The following is a 12,459-nucleotide window of genomic DNA, read 5'->3' as shown; positions in this document are numbered from 1 at the left end:
AAACCACCAAGAATTAATCAAAACTTAACTTGAAACTCATCCAGAACTGCAAAACTCTCAGTGTCCCAGAGATGGATGATCCCATGAATTCTGATGTATGCAGCACACCAGTTTGATAAAATGGTGATGTTTTCCTGCCGTAAGTGGTATAATTCACTATGCATCATATGCATTCATTTAATAAGATCCCTGTTTCACACTCAGCCAGGCATTTCTCACAAACTGCCATCTTCACAGGCCACCCGCTCGGCCACCCGCTCTGCTGATTCAGCTTTCTACTACAGTGGGTCAGGCTGCCACCAGCTGCTGTTTTTTCATGACACAAGCGAATGATCTGGTGCTTTCTTGCATGTTGAGGTTAATAGATAACTAATATATTTTAGCACATTCATTATGGCTAGTTTTCCACTAAGAAAAAAACTGCACATTGGGTTGTTCTGCTTTGACAAATGTGGTGCTACATCGTGAAGGCTGATTAAAATCAATACTTCTGTGGAAAATTACATACAAGATGTATTAGTATCCAGGATACTCTGATAAGAACGCTTCTTATTCTCAATTCTGCTCTCACTCCACCACCTCAAAAAAATCACACTAAAGCTGGATGTGATTATTCATGAATAATTCAGTGTTTTTTCAAATGACAAATTAAAATTACTCATCAGTTAGGCCATAGCTTGTCATTTAAGACAAGGTGAATTTTAGTTTAGTTTGGAGAGTAATGCTAGCTAATGAGGAACTGCAAGAAATTGAAAACATTCTGAAGTCATATTTTATGTCCAATCGAAATTTCAGAAAGCCTCCAGAAATTCAATGGCATAAACTTTCTCAATTGAAACAAGAGAGCAAAGAACAAGCAGAGAGCAATAATTCAGTAGAGGAGGAAAGCAAAATTGGAGATGACCATGAGACGTAAATCCTGTGCAAATGTGCAGACATTCGGGGAAGAATTTTGGGCTTTGCACTGGTACAGAAGACAGACATACACAAATCTTAGCCAAATCTTAAAGGAAATGACCCAAACTAGCAGCACCATTATTTTTAGGCAAGTCTCATAATTCCAAGATCAGTAAGTATCAGTTAAGTATTATTATTTCCATTTCACAGAAGAGGAACTTAATCAGAGAGGCTCAGTAAGTACCAAAACTGGAATTCAAGCTCAGGTTTGCCTGATCCAAGGCTTGGCTCCTTCCAGCCTACCTCGGCCCACATTCCCTAACACTCACTGGGAGAATTAGTTGCTATATACTCTATGACAGGGGTCCCCTCCCCAATCTCCAGGATGTAATGCCTGATGATCTGAGGCAGAGCTGATGCAATAATAATAGAAATAAAGTGCAAAATAAATGTAATGGGTTTAAATCATGCTGAAACCATCCTCCCTCCTACAGTCCATAGAAAAATGTTCTTCCACAAACCCATTCCTGGAACCAAAAAGGTTGGGGACAACTGCTCTTTATCCTCAAAGTTTCTCTTTGATTGTTTGGTGGTGAGTATTTATTGGTTTCTTCATTTTTGGCTTTTATATCTTTGTAGCAGTTCTTATCACTCTGTGGGCCAGTTTATCTCCTAACATGATTGTCTCTCACGGGAGCTGACGCGCCCGGAAGACAAGACATCTTTTACTGGTGTATTCTCATCACTTAGCAGTACCTGGAACATAGTTGGTACTCAATAAAGGCTTGTGTGCTTGTTCCATCATTCATACATCAGCATTTATTAATCTCCCTGTACATGTCAGACACTGGGGATGGAGCAGTAAACAAAAGCAGACAGAAGACCCTGCTCTCAATCAGTGAGCAAAAAACATCCCCCAAATCATCACATAAACTAAAACACATTGCATAGCCCACTGAGGTGTGTGCTGTGTCACAGAGAAACAGAGAACTTCAAGAGTACAGGACAGTTTTGAGAATCCAGGAAGGATTCTAAAGAAAAGGATTTGTGAGTGAGCAGTTAAGAACGAGTAGATGGGTAGAAATTCCCGGCAATCCCTCAGCAGGAGATGACAGAGTAAGACTAGATCCATAGGAGGATCAGTGTGGCTGGAGGGCAGAGATGGAGAGGGAAACAGGCAAGCATGAAGAGACAGCACTGCATCAGAGAAAAACACACACTTTTCATTAACCAGAAGCCATCTATAGAGACTTCCACAAAGAGAAAATCCATGATTGCTCATTCCAGTCCCAAAATGTTTGGAGCAGCTGTCCATTTTCTTTCCAAACTCCCTTAAAAAAAAAAAAAGTTATTAGATAAGTAATACTCCATTAGCACTGGACTGTCCAGACCAGGGACTGTCAGCAGCAACTTCTCTGACCACTGGAGAGTCAGGGGCACCTCTGAAGCAGTAGTACCTGAAAGGAGGAGTCTGAGAAGGCAAGTTTCCTGTAAATGAGGCTGAGAGGAAGCTCCTTGTCTACAGTACTGGTGGTAAAACTATGCATTCAACTGATAATCCACAAAATAATATCAATGATTAGCAAAGTGAAGTGAAAGTCACCCAACTGTGTCCACTCTTTGCAACCCCATGGACTGTAGCCTGCTAGGCTCCCCATCCATGGAATTTTCCAGGCAAGAATACTGGCTGCTAAGTCACTTCAGTCGTGTCCGACTCTGTGCAACCCCATAGACGGCAGCCCACCAGGCTCCGCTGTCCCTGGGTTTCTCCAGGCAAGAACACTAGAGTGGGTTTCCATTTCCTTCTCCAGCGGATCTTCCTGGACCAGGGATCAAACCCATGTCTCCTGCATTGGCAGGCAGATTCTTTACCACTAAGCCACCAGCCCTAGAGTGACCCAATATCAGCCTGAAAGTAGCAGGTCTCTCACCTTTCAAGCAGGTGCTGGCAGCAGGTAACTGGGCCAGCAATCCCATCAGATGCATCCCACAAGGGAGAAGTCAGCTCCACTCTCTGAAGGTGCCTGCTGCAGCCAGCGTGGGAAGAAACCAATGAGTACAATGCAAAGACCTGCGTGTTGAGTAGTTAAAGTTTATTGGGTTTTTTTTTTTACCCCCAATTAAGTGTGTTTGTAGTGATTCTATCAGCAGAAACTACCAGTACATTGAATTGCCATGCATTACCTGACATGGTATTTCCATTTTGCTCTGTTAACAAAGACTAGAGTCTAATTTCCAGGGACATCTCAGCACAGATGCTCAAATGGAATGATTACTTTCTTCTTCTTTCTGTTCATTCTTTAGAAACTCACTTTTTAGATTGGTCTAAGGACATATTGCACCAAATCTTAAGACAAAGGACACTGGATGTTAAGAAAGAGGTCCACGCCAGTATTTACAATCTAGGGCAGTTACTTGTCTTCTTGTGCGTTCTATGGTTACTTTCTTAGGAATGAAGAAATAGCAACTCATGTCCATAAGGATAAGTCATAAGCAGAGAAAAAATTATTTAAGAAAACATAAGGAGTTAAGGTAGCATTAAGATATCTCTACATTTACATGAAGTTGAAAGACAAAATAGGGTGAAGATAGATTAATAAAGAGTATCCTGCATGGTTAGCAATAAAAAATGCTTTTTCATAGACATTAGTGGGGTTTATTTTGATTGGCTTTTTATTAGTGGTTGTAATTCTATTTCCTGGATCAATGAGTCCAAAATTGGATATTAGCAACCACAGGGGTACAGTAATTCAGGTAACTCTTGAGGATAAGCAATTAAAATAGATTAGGAAATGGCTTCTTTTCATAGCTGTGGGCTAAGTATCCAGAACCAGGTTGCTCTCAGGCCCTGCTATGAAACCAAAAAGGCTGCTGCTCAGCTGGGGAGAGGAATCTTTCCATACCCTATTTTTGGCCCTTATTCTCTCTCCTTCACTTCCTTTTGGTCTCCTGGAAATGAGTGCAATTTGTTCACCTTAAGGAACTGAGAGTTAACAGCTTAATATGTTATCTCTCCCACTGGTATTTGTACTTTGATAGAGAATAACGCCTTAACTCAGAAGAGTGAACTGCTTGGGCAATGAACTGAATGGAAGGGATCAGGGTTCAGGACAGGCAGGTACATAACCCCATGTTGCTCATTGGGCCAGCTTGTAGGATCAGGTCAGAGAGGACCCAGACAGGGATTCTCAAAGTACAGCCCAGTGAGGCCCTGAAAGACTGTCAGTGGTTACATGAGGTCAAAACTACTTTCATAATAATACTAAGATGTCATTTGCCCTTTTACTCTTGTTTTCTCATAAACATGGTGGAGTTTTCCAGAATCTTCATGATGGGGAATATCACAACCTATTGAACACAGAAACAGGAGAATTCAGATGCCTATTAAGTCACATGTTAAGAAGATTTGCAAAGATGTAAAACAATTCTTCTTTGAATTATTTTTAGTTTTAGAATCTTAAAATACTTAGTAAAATAATTTTAATCAAAAATTCAATGAAATTTTTAAAACAAATAAATGTCAATACATTGAAATTTAAAATCTTAAATAAAATTTTAAGATTATAAACACAATATTTTTTATTTTTTGATGTATTTTGTGCCAGCAATTTTTCTTATGCTTAGTATTATCTAGTTTTGATTATATAGTTTTGATTGTATTATATAGTTAACTAGTATTACATAGTTTTGATTGTATTTATTTTCATGGAAAATAACTACAATTTCCTGTTATTTTCCATATTTTGGAATAAGTGCTCAACATATTAAAAACATTTTTAAATGTTGTTAAAGGCTGTGTGACATTCCATTGTATGAATACGCCATCTTTTACTATTTCTTTTGTTAAATATTAAGTTTATCATTCCATCTTATAAATAATGGTGATGAACATCTTATGTGTCAACTTAGGAACTAAAAAATATTTAACAGAAATTTGAATCCCTAACATGCATTTTAAGTGTGACGCCTTAAATATATTGAGGTTGTCTATGTTATACTATACAGAAACATCAAAAATATAGATTTTTAGCCCAAATGTCTAGGTAACACCATCATATATGGGATGGTGTTCTCATTTTTAAATTCTCATGGTAGTCTCAGAATTTTTTGTATATTTATCAGGGTATTTTGGATTACTATGTCAAGTCAACCTTACTAATAGGCAGTTATTTTTTTAATTGTAATTAATGTCTGCATGAGCAACTTTGTAAAAGTTCTGGATATAATTCTTAGTTTAAAATGGAGTATCAGAAATTGAAGGAAAGTTCAAATTAGCTGACAATAAAATGAGTGTGGGAAAGCTTTAACCAGCTGAGCAGAAGGGCAGAAAAATTAGTTAGAATAACATCAGTGAGTGGGTGTGACTGAGTCAGGAGACAAGCACAACCTAACTGAAAAATAAGGCATCAAATAAAACAAATCTATTCCAGGAAAGCAAAGAAAATCATGTATGGCATCACCCAGCAACACGAACATGTGACAAATGTGATGTATATGATAGCATTTGCACTACTCTCTCTCCCGGTTAGACATGGATTATCCAGAAAACAAAGATCCCATTATACAGACTTAACAGAAAGCCTCAGTATCAGGAAACCCACACCAATACAGTATACTAATGCATATATATGGAATTTGAAAGATGGTAACAATAACCCTATATGCGAGACAGAATAAGAGACACAGATGCATAGAACAGTCTTATGGACTCTGAGGGAGAAGGTGAGGGTGGGACGTTCTGGGAGAATAGCATTGAAACATGTATATTATCATATGTGAAACAGAACACCATTCCATGTTTGATGCATGAGACAAATGCTCAGGGCTGGGGCAATGGGATGACCCAGAGGGATGGGATGGGGAGGGAGGTGGGAGAGGGGTCCAGGAAGGGGAACACATGTAAACCCAAGGCTGATTCATGTCAATGTATGGCAAAAAACTACTAAAAAAATTTAAAAAACAAAACAAAACAAAAAAGATTACCAGGAGGGGAAAAAAAAAAAAGAGGTAAATTATGATCTCTGCTTATAAACATTTAGCACTGTTTGTACAAATTAATTTCTTGTTTCTATACCATTGCTATGTTTCATTCACATTTCTGAGACTATGAAATCAATGAGTAAAAATGTAATATACCCCTTGAATATACAAAAAAAAAAAAAAAGTCATCCAGACGAACAATCTAATCTCATGGCCCACCCATGCTGACATTAAGGCAGCACAGCAAAAAGGTGACCCCAAAGAAATGGGCAGAGGAAATGGCACCATTTTGTCATCATTTTCCTTGGAGAAACAAGGATGCATGACATTTTATTAATAGGCACAATCTCCTTATGTAAGTAACCTGGTAAAAGGTAATAGGGTTATTTCATGCTCTGCTGAAAAGAAGTAGGATGGCTTTCTACCCTAAAGCCCTTGGTGCTTTTTCAAGCACAGCATGGAACATATTTGCTATTTCTTTATCACAGATAGAACCTCAGTGATGTAAAAGAGCTGATCCAGCTTCCTGCAGAAAGGCTGTTTATTATGTACACCGTTGATTTCGTATACTCCAGGGCCTACTGGCTCCTGCAGTCATAACCAATATGGACACTGACTAGTAGAGTTGCAAAGACAGCTGTCTTGGTTCTTTCATACCTTTTGGTTATATCACAACACGCTAATTAATGCAAGACCACAAGGTCAGTGCCTTGTCAGGTTGACCTGATAACTCTTGCAGTGTGAAATCTCCTTACAAAGATCTTAAGACAAGTTGCCAACAATCTCAAAGTTCTGATGGTTTGGAGAAGGAAATGGCAACACATTCCAGTATTCTTGCCTGAAAAACCCCATGGACGGAGGAACCTGGGGGGCTAGAGTCCATGGGGTTGCAAAGAGTTGGACACAACTGAGTAACTAAGCATTCATCATTAAGTCCTGGAGGTATACACTCCATCCTGTTTTCATTCACAACTTCCATTTACTCACTCAATTCACGAATATATACTGAATGAGTAGTGTGTACCAAGTACTTCTAGGCTTTAAGCAAAACAAAAATGCCTGATCCCATGGGGGAAAAAAAAGCAGTGCAGAGATAGACAGTGTCAGTCTGACATCTTAAACATGGTGGTCAGGGAAGGCCTCACTTAGAAGAAGTCATTTGAGCAAGACATAGTGACGGGTGATCCACAAGGATACTGGAGAAGGAATGTTCCAAGCAGAGACCCAGAGGAAGGAGCATCACCTAACAAGTTCAAAGAGTAGCAAGGAGTGTAGGGCAGGGTGAACAAAGGACAAATGTGGGAAGGAAACAGGAAGAATGGCAGTGGGGGCAGCAGATAGTGAGGGTCTTAAGTACTGTTAGAGGACCGTTGGTTTTTCTGAGTGAAGTGGAAAACCACTGGAGGTTTTGTACTGATACAAAGGACTGATATTACCAGATCTGCCTTTTAACAGGGCCCTCATAGAGAGAACAGATTGCCAAGAAATACAAACAGAAGAGAGAAACCAGTTAGAAGACTACTGGAATAATCCAAGTGCAAGATTATGGTAACTTGAACTAGAGTACAGCAGGGTAGGTGATGAGAAGTGGTCAGAACACGGGTCACTTTGGAAGATGGCGCCACGCAGAATTTGCTGACAGATGGAGAAAGAAAGGGCAAGGGTGGTCTCTAACATCGTTAAGCACACAGGAACCCCCTTTCCGTAAGTTTTGCTTTATGCCACTTTGCTTTTATGAAAGACCCGTGTTAGCGCCTGCTTTTACTAACAGAAAGAAATCCAAAAAAGATATTCATTAAAAAAAAAAAAATAGTGAAAATGGCACTGAGCATTTCAGAGGCAGTGTGCACCCCCAGCGGTACAAGTGGCACCACCAAGCTCGTTCCCCAGAACCACACTCACTGCTGCAGCATCAAGCCCCACAGCTTTGAACTGTGTCTGTGTGAGCATCTGTGCTTTACTAGATTTATTTTGTGCATTCCTTAGCAAGATGTGCCCTCAGGTAACTGCTCCTTCGCTTTACGCCATGTCGGCTTACAAAGTTTCCATAGGAACACTCTACTTTCGGATAGTGAGAGAGGACTGTATAGGTTTGGAGTTCAGGGACAGAGTCTGGACTAAAACTTGGGTCTGGGAGTCATCAGCACATAAATGATGCTGTAAGATATAAGACTGTGTGAGAGCCCTAAGCAGTAAGTGAAGGTAAAGAAGATGACAGAGAAGCGAGGTTTATGGCTTTGCAGTGTATAGAGGTCAGGACGAGAGAAGAAACCAGCCAAGCAGAGAGCAGGAGTGGCCAGTGAGGAAGGGGTGTGGCTGGCATTGTAAACCAAGTAAAGGGGAGGAAACCACCAGGGGTGCAAATACCGATGTCGTTAATGGACTAAGAACTAACCACTGGGTTTAACAACAAGGAAGTTTAGTAGCATTTTTGAAACGAGCCATTTCTTTGAAGTGATTGAGGCAAAAATCTGATTGAAGTGGGTTTAAAAGCAAAAGTGAAAAGATAATTTGGAGATGGTAAATATGAGTTGCACGCTTACTTAGTTGTGTCCAACTCTTGCAACCCCATGGATTGTAGCCAGCTAGGCTCCCCTGTCCATGGGATTTTCCAGGCAAGAATACTAGAATGGGTTGCTGTTTCCTACTCCAGGGGATCTTTGCAACCCAGGGATAGAATGTGAAAGTTCTTTCAAAGAATTTCACTCGGAAGAAAACATAAATGAGGTAGTAGCTAGAGAGGGATACAAAATCAGGAAAGGTTTAGATGGGAAACACTCCACTGTACGTGTTGGCAGGAATGCTGTAGTAGACAGAGTTAAAAAGGATATTGCAGGAGGCCGAGAGTTGCTGGAATCAGAGGCAGATGTTGGGATTGGTGCTCAAGTATAACACACAGACTAACAGGGTGAAACAGTGTTTGGATGTAGATAGAGACAAGTGGGTTGACGAAGGAGTGGCAATTTATAGACGTTTACAGAAGCTCTCATCTTATTACTTCTATTTTACATGGTGGGGAGGATGGGGGCAATGAAATATGGCCCAATGTCAACAAATAAGAAAGAGAATGGGAGAGGAAATGTTAGAGGCTTTTGCAAAAGGAGAACCGTTCTCCTTGAAGGAGTGAGTGGAAGTAGCAGGATGTCAGGGCACCCTAGGAGCTAGTGACAGGGCCAGCTTCATTGGCGTCTGACCTGTACAGTCACACAGGGCCCTGTACTCAGAAGGTTTAATGCATTGCTATCTCTATCTTGAAATTCTTAAAAATGTCCTCATTGAAATCGTGTTCTCTGAAGTCCAGTGGAACAAGGGAGCACCTGCGTGGGCAGGGAAGATGCATCAGGCAGCAGTGCATGCAGGTGGTTGTGGCCCAGCAGTAGTCTGTGCACACGCGTGGGATCAAGCCTAGGAGCAGAGGAGATGGCAGAACCATTGCATGCCTCGGGGCACTCCTGGCACCACGCCCCAGGCTGACAGCCCAGACTGGCTGCTTCAACCGCAGAGGCAGCAGCAAAAGTAGCAGGGGCACCTGGAGAAAGCAGGGCTCTGCATGGCGGGGAGGCAGCTCCCGGGACTGCGACGGGGAGCCACTTGCCCCTGTCCCCAGAGCCTGCCCTGCAGCGTCTGCACAAGTTTTAACTCTCTGGACTGGGCACTAGGGCAGGAACTGCTTTCTCTCAGACAGCAAATCTTACCAGTTAAATTGTTTTCAGATAAAAGCAAGCACAGGGATATCACAGTAAAGCATATCAGGGAGTCAGTAGAATTCTTTAAAAAGTTTAGAATCTCCAGTTTCAAAATCTGCTACACTGCAGAGCAAATAGCCACAGGCTTAGAAACAGAAATTAAATTAAAAATCATCACATTCAGCAGAAAGGAATACTATTACCATGTGAAACTCCAGATGAACTTATTATTAATAAGGAAGCCAGTTCTTTCTTGTAATCAAAAATATAGCAAGAGAATGCATAAACAATCATTCTGAAATACGTACAAATCATGACACCACTTTCACTTGTGTAACTTCCACGAGTTACAGGCAATATTGGAGGAAATATTAAAAGGCCATTGTATAAATTTACATCCAAAATTGCATTCAAACTTACTTGAAAATGATTTTATGAAGTGTGAAATCTTTTTAGAAAAACTGCCCTGCACAAATCATCAGCTCTAGAAGTACTAAAACTTATAATCAAAATAATTTACCAGAAGTGTAACATACTTATTTTAAAAGGGACGAGTACTAGGAAGAAAGGATCATTAGGACCATGTTAGAAGATGCCTACCACAAAAGATGAAAAAAATATTTATAAATAGCTTTAGAAATTTTTTATAGAAATTGTTGGTTGCTTTGCTTTTTCACTTATATCTGTACCGATGTGCACCAAAATATCGCTCATTGTTTATTTCTGATAGTAGATAAGAAATGTTTTGACAGTTCAGGGTATTACAAATCATATAATACACTTTTCATGTTACTATGGATTCCTTTCTTGTATATGACATCATTTCTCAGCAGTGTACATTTCATCTATATATAATGTATAACCACATCAACAAAGATAATACCATAACAGGTTTTTAAGAAAAAGTATGCCAATCTTGTCACAGCCTATACTATAAAAACTCAAAATTTCCAATAACAATTTCATCATTAGAAATATCCTCCACAAAATTAAAATTCATCAAAAGTTTTTGCAATGGGAAGGGAAGGAACAAGATTCTCCATTTTCATTCTGTGTTTTCTGGAGTAAAGCTGAAGGACTTGAAAAGTTTAAAAAAAAAAAGTTTTTTACAGTCTTACTTTCTCCTGAAGTTGTTCTAAATTACATAGATTAAAAATGGAAGTTTACAAAAGAATAAATTTTGATCATCTATTATATGTGAATTTTCAGAAAAGTGAGCCAGAAAAATCTTCAGATCAATTAAGATATATTAATGAAATATTATTTTGTTTTATTACTAAATATTAATTTTTGCAATTTTTAAATTTATGTTACTAATCATGTAACGCTATAACCATGTACTACGGTTTATAAGTTCAAAAATATTTTTAAAGTGAAAAAGCTTTCATATTTTAGTGTATTTAAGGCCATTCTTCCTGCCTTTTGTAAGCATCATGTATAATAATACCTCACAGAATGACTATTCTCAAGGGCTCTTTGCATGGATCCAATGTCGTCTGACCTAGCTTACTAGTTCTTACACTAGAAGTACCTGAAATTCTATCACCTAATGTGGCTATACGCATTCTTCCTATGAGTCAATGGAGGGCTGCTCTCAGAGGATCCTATGATTCTTCAATCTCAGTGACTTCATAATATCTTGGTTTGAGTGCAATTAACTAGTTTTATTTTAAAATTTTGGAGAGTGACACAAATAATCCATATGTTCTGATGGTCAGAAAGTTGTTCTCCCTACTTCATCTGCACATGTTGTCACATTAGCTACATCCAAAGACTAGAGTTCAGCAGTAACTGGCAATACCCCTAAGGAAAAGTGAAAGTGTTAGTCACTCAATCGTGTCCGACTCTGCGACCCCAAACCACCCACCTGCCAATACAGGAGACATAAGAGATGGGGTTCGATCCCTGGGTCTGGAAGATCCCCTGGAAGAGGGCATGGCAACCCACCCCAGTATTCTTGACTGGAGAATCCCATGGATGAAAGAGCCTGGTGGGCTACTGTTCATGAGGTCACAAAGAGTCAGTCGCAACTGAAACGACTTAGCAAGCATGCACATCAGTATGCTGCTGCTAAGTCACTTCAGTCGTATCCAACTCTGTGCGACCCCATAGATGGCAGCCCACCAGGCTTCCCCGTCCCTGGGATTCTCCAGGCAAGAACACTGGAGTGAGTTGCCAGTTCCTTCTCCAATGCATGAAAGTGAAAAGTGAAAGTGAAATCACTCAGTCGTGTCCAACTCTTAGTGACCCCACAGACTGCAGCCTACCAGGCTCCTCCGTCCATGGGATTTTCCAGGCAAGAGTACTGGAGTGGGGTGCCATTGCCTTCTCCGGCATGTCAGTATACCTAACAACTATTAAAATAAAGTGGGGGGGGGGGCATTTGAAGGCTATTAAATCTACAGCAGGGTAGCCTAATTTTCAAAGTATTGTTAAATCAGTATCTCTAAATTGTGTGTGATCTCTTTTTTTCCCCCCTTTTCTCTGGACTGCCTTCAAAACTACTATTGTAATTTGAGATGTGGACCATATAAAATGGACCAAATGATAAGATAATGGGCAAAAGCATTTCCAAAATGAGACCAGCTGTCGACCTCATCTTTGGAAGGGAGGCTCTGGCAAACCTCCATTGGCCCCTGGCCTAGTCTTGTTTCAAACTGATTAGCAAACATTCTGGTCAATCAATCCTGTCCCAAATTAAGTTGTTTGTAAGAAGAAAGGAGCAGTATGATTTGCATTACAAAGCTCTCAGGAATCTGATCAATGACATGTGACTTCCCAGAGTCTCTTTCATACTGAGTTAAAATAAGGCTGATCCTCTTTCTAAATTGAGGAGAGACTAGTAACCCCAGAACACTTCACATACTGAAGAAGAGCTGAAATTGAGCCTTCAGAT

The 12,459-nt window shown here is 40.0% G+C and overlaps 1 long non-coding RNA gene and 1 other non-coding gene across 7 annotated transcripts in view; both read right to left on the bottom strand.

Annotated features, from left to right (window-relative positions):
* Positions 1-12,459, bottom strand: part of LOC145518087 (uncharacterized) — an 854,536-nt gene that overhangs the window by 609,345 nt on the left and 232,732 nt on the right. The gene's annotated exons all lie outside the window — the stretch shown is intronic.
* LOC145519338 (small nucleolar RNA SNORA81) lies at positions 3,229-3,357 on the bottom strand. Its single transcript, XR_014063743.1, has one exon. It is a non-coding gene; the product is annotated as a small nucleolar RNA SNORA81 (small nucleolar RNA).

Source organism: Giraffa tippelskirchi, chromosome 8, assembly GCF_054371585.1.
Source record: "Giraffa tippelskirchi isolate mGirTip1 chromosome 8, T2T-mGirTip1v1.2.pri, whole genome shotgun sequence".
NCBI classification, from domain to species: Eukaryota; Metazoa; Chordata; class Mammalia; order Artiodactyla; family Giraffidae; genus Giraffa; species Giraffa tippelskirchi.
This window is presented reverse-complemented; position numbering and strand designations above follow the sequence as displayed.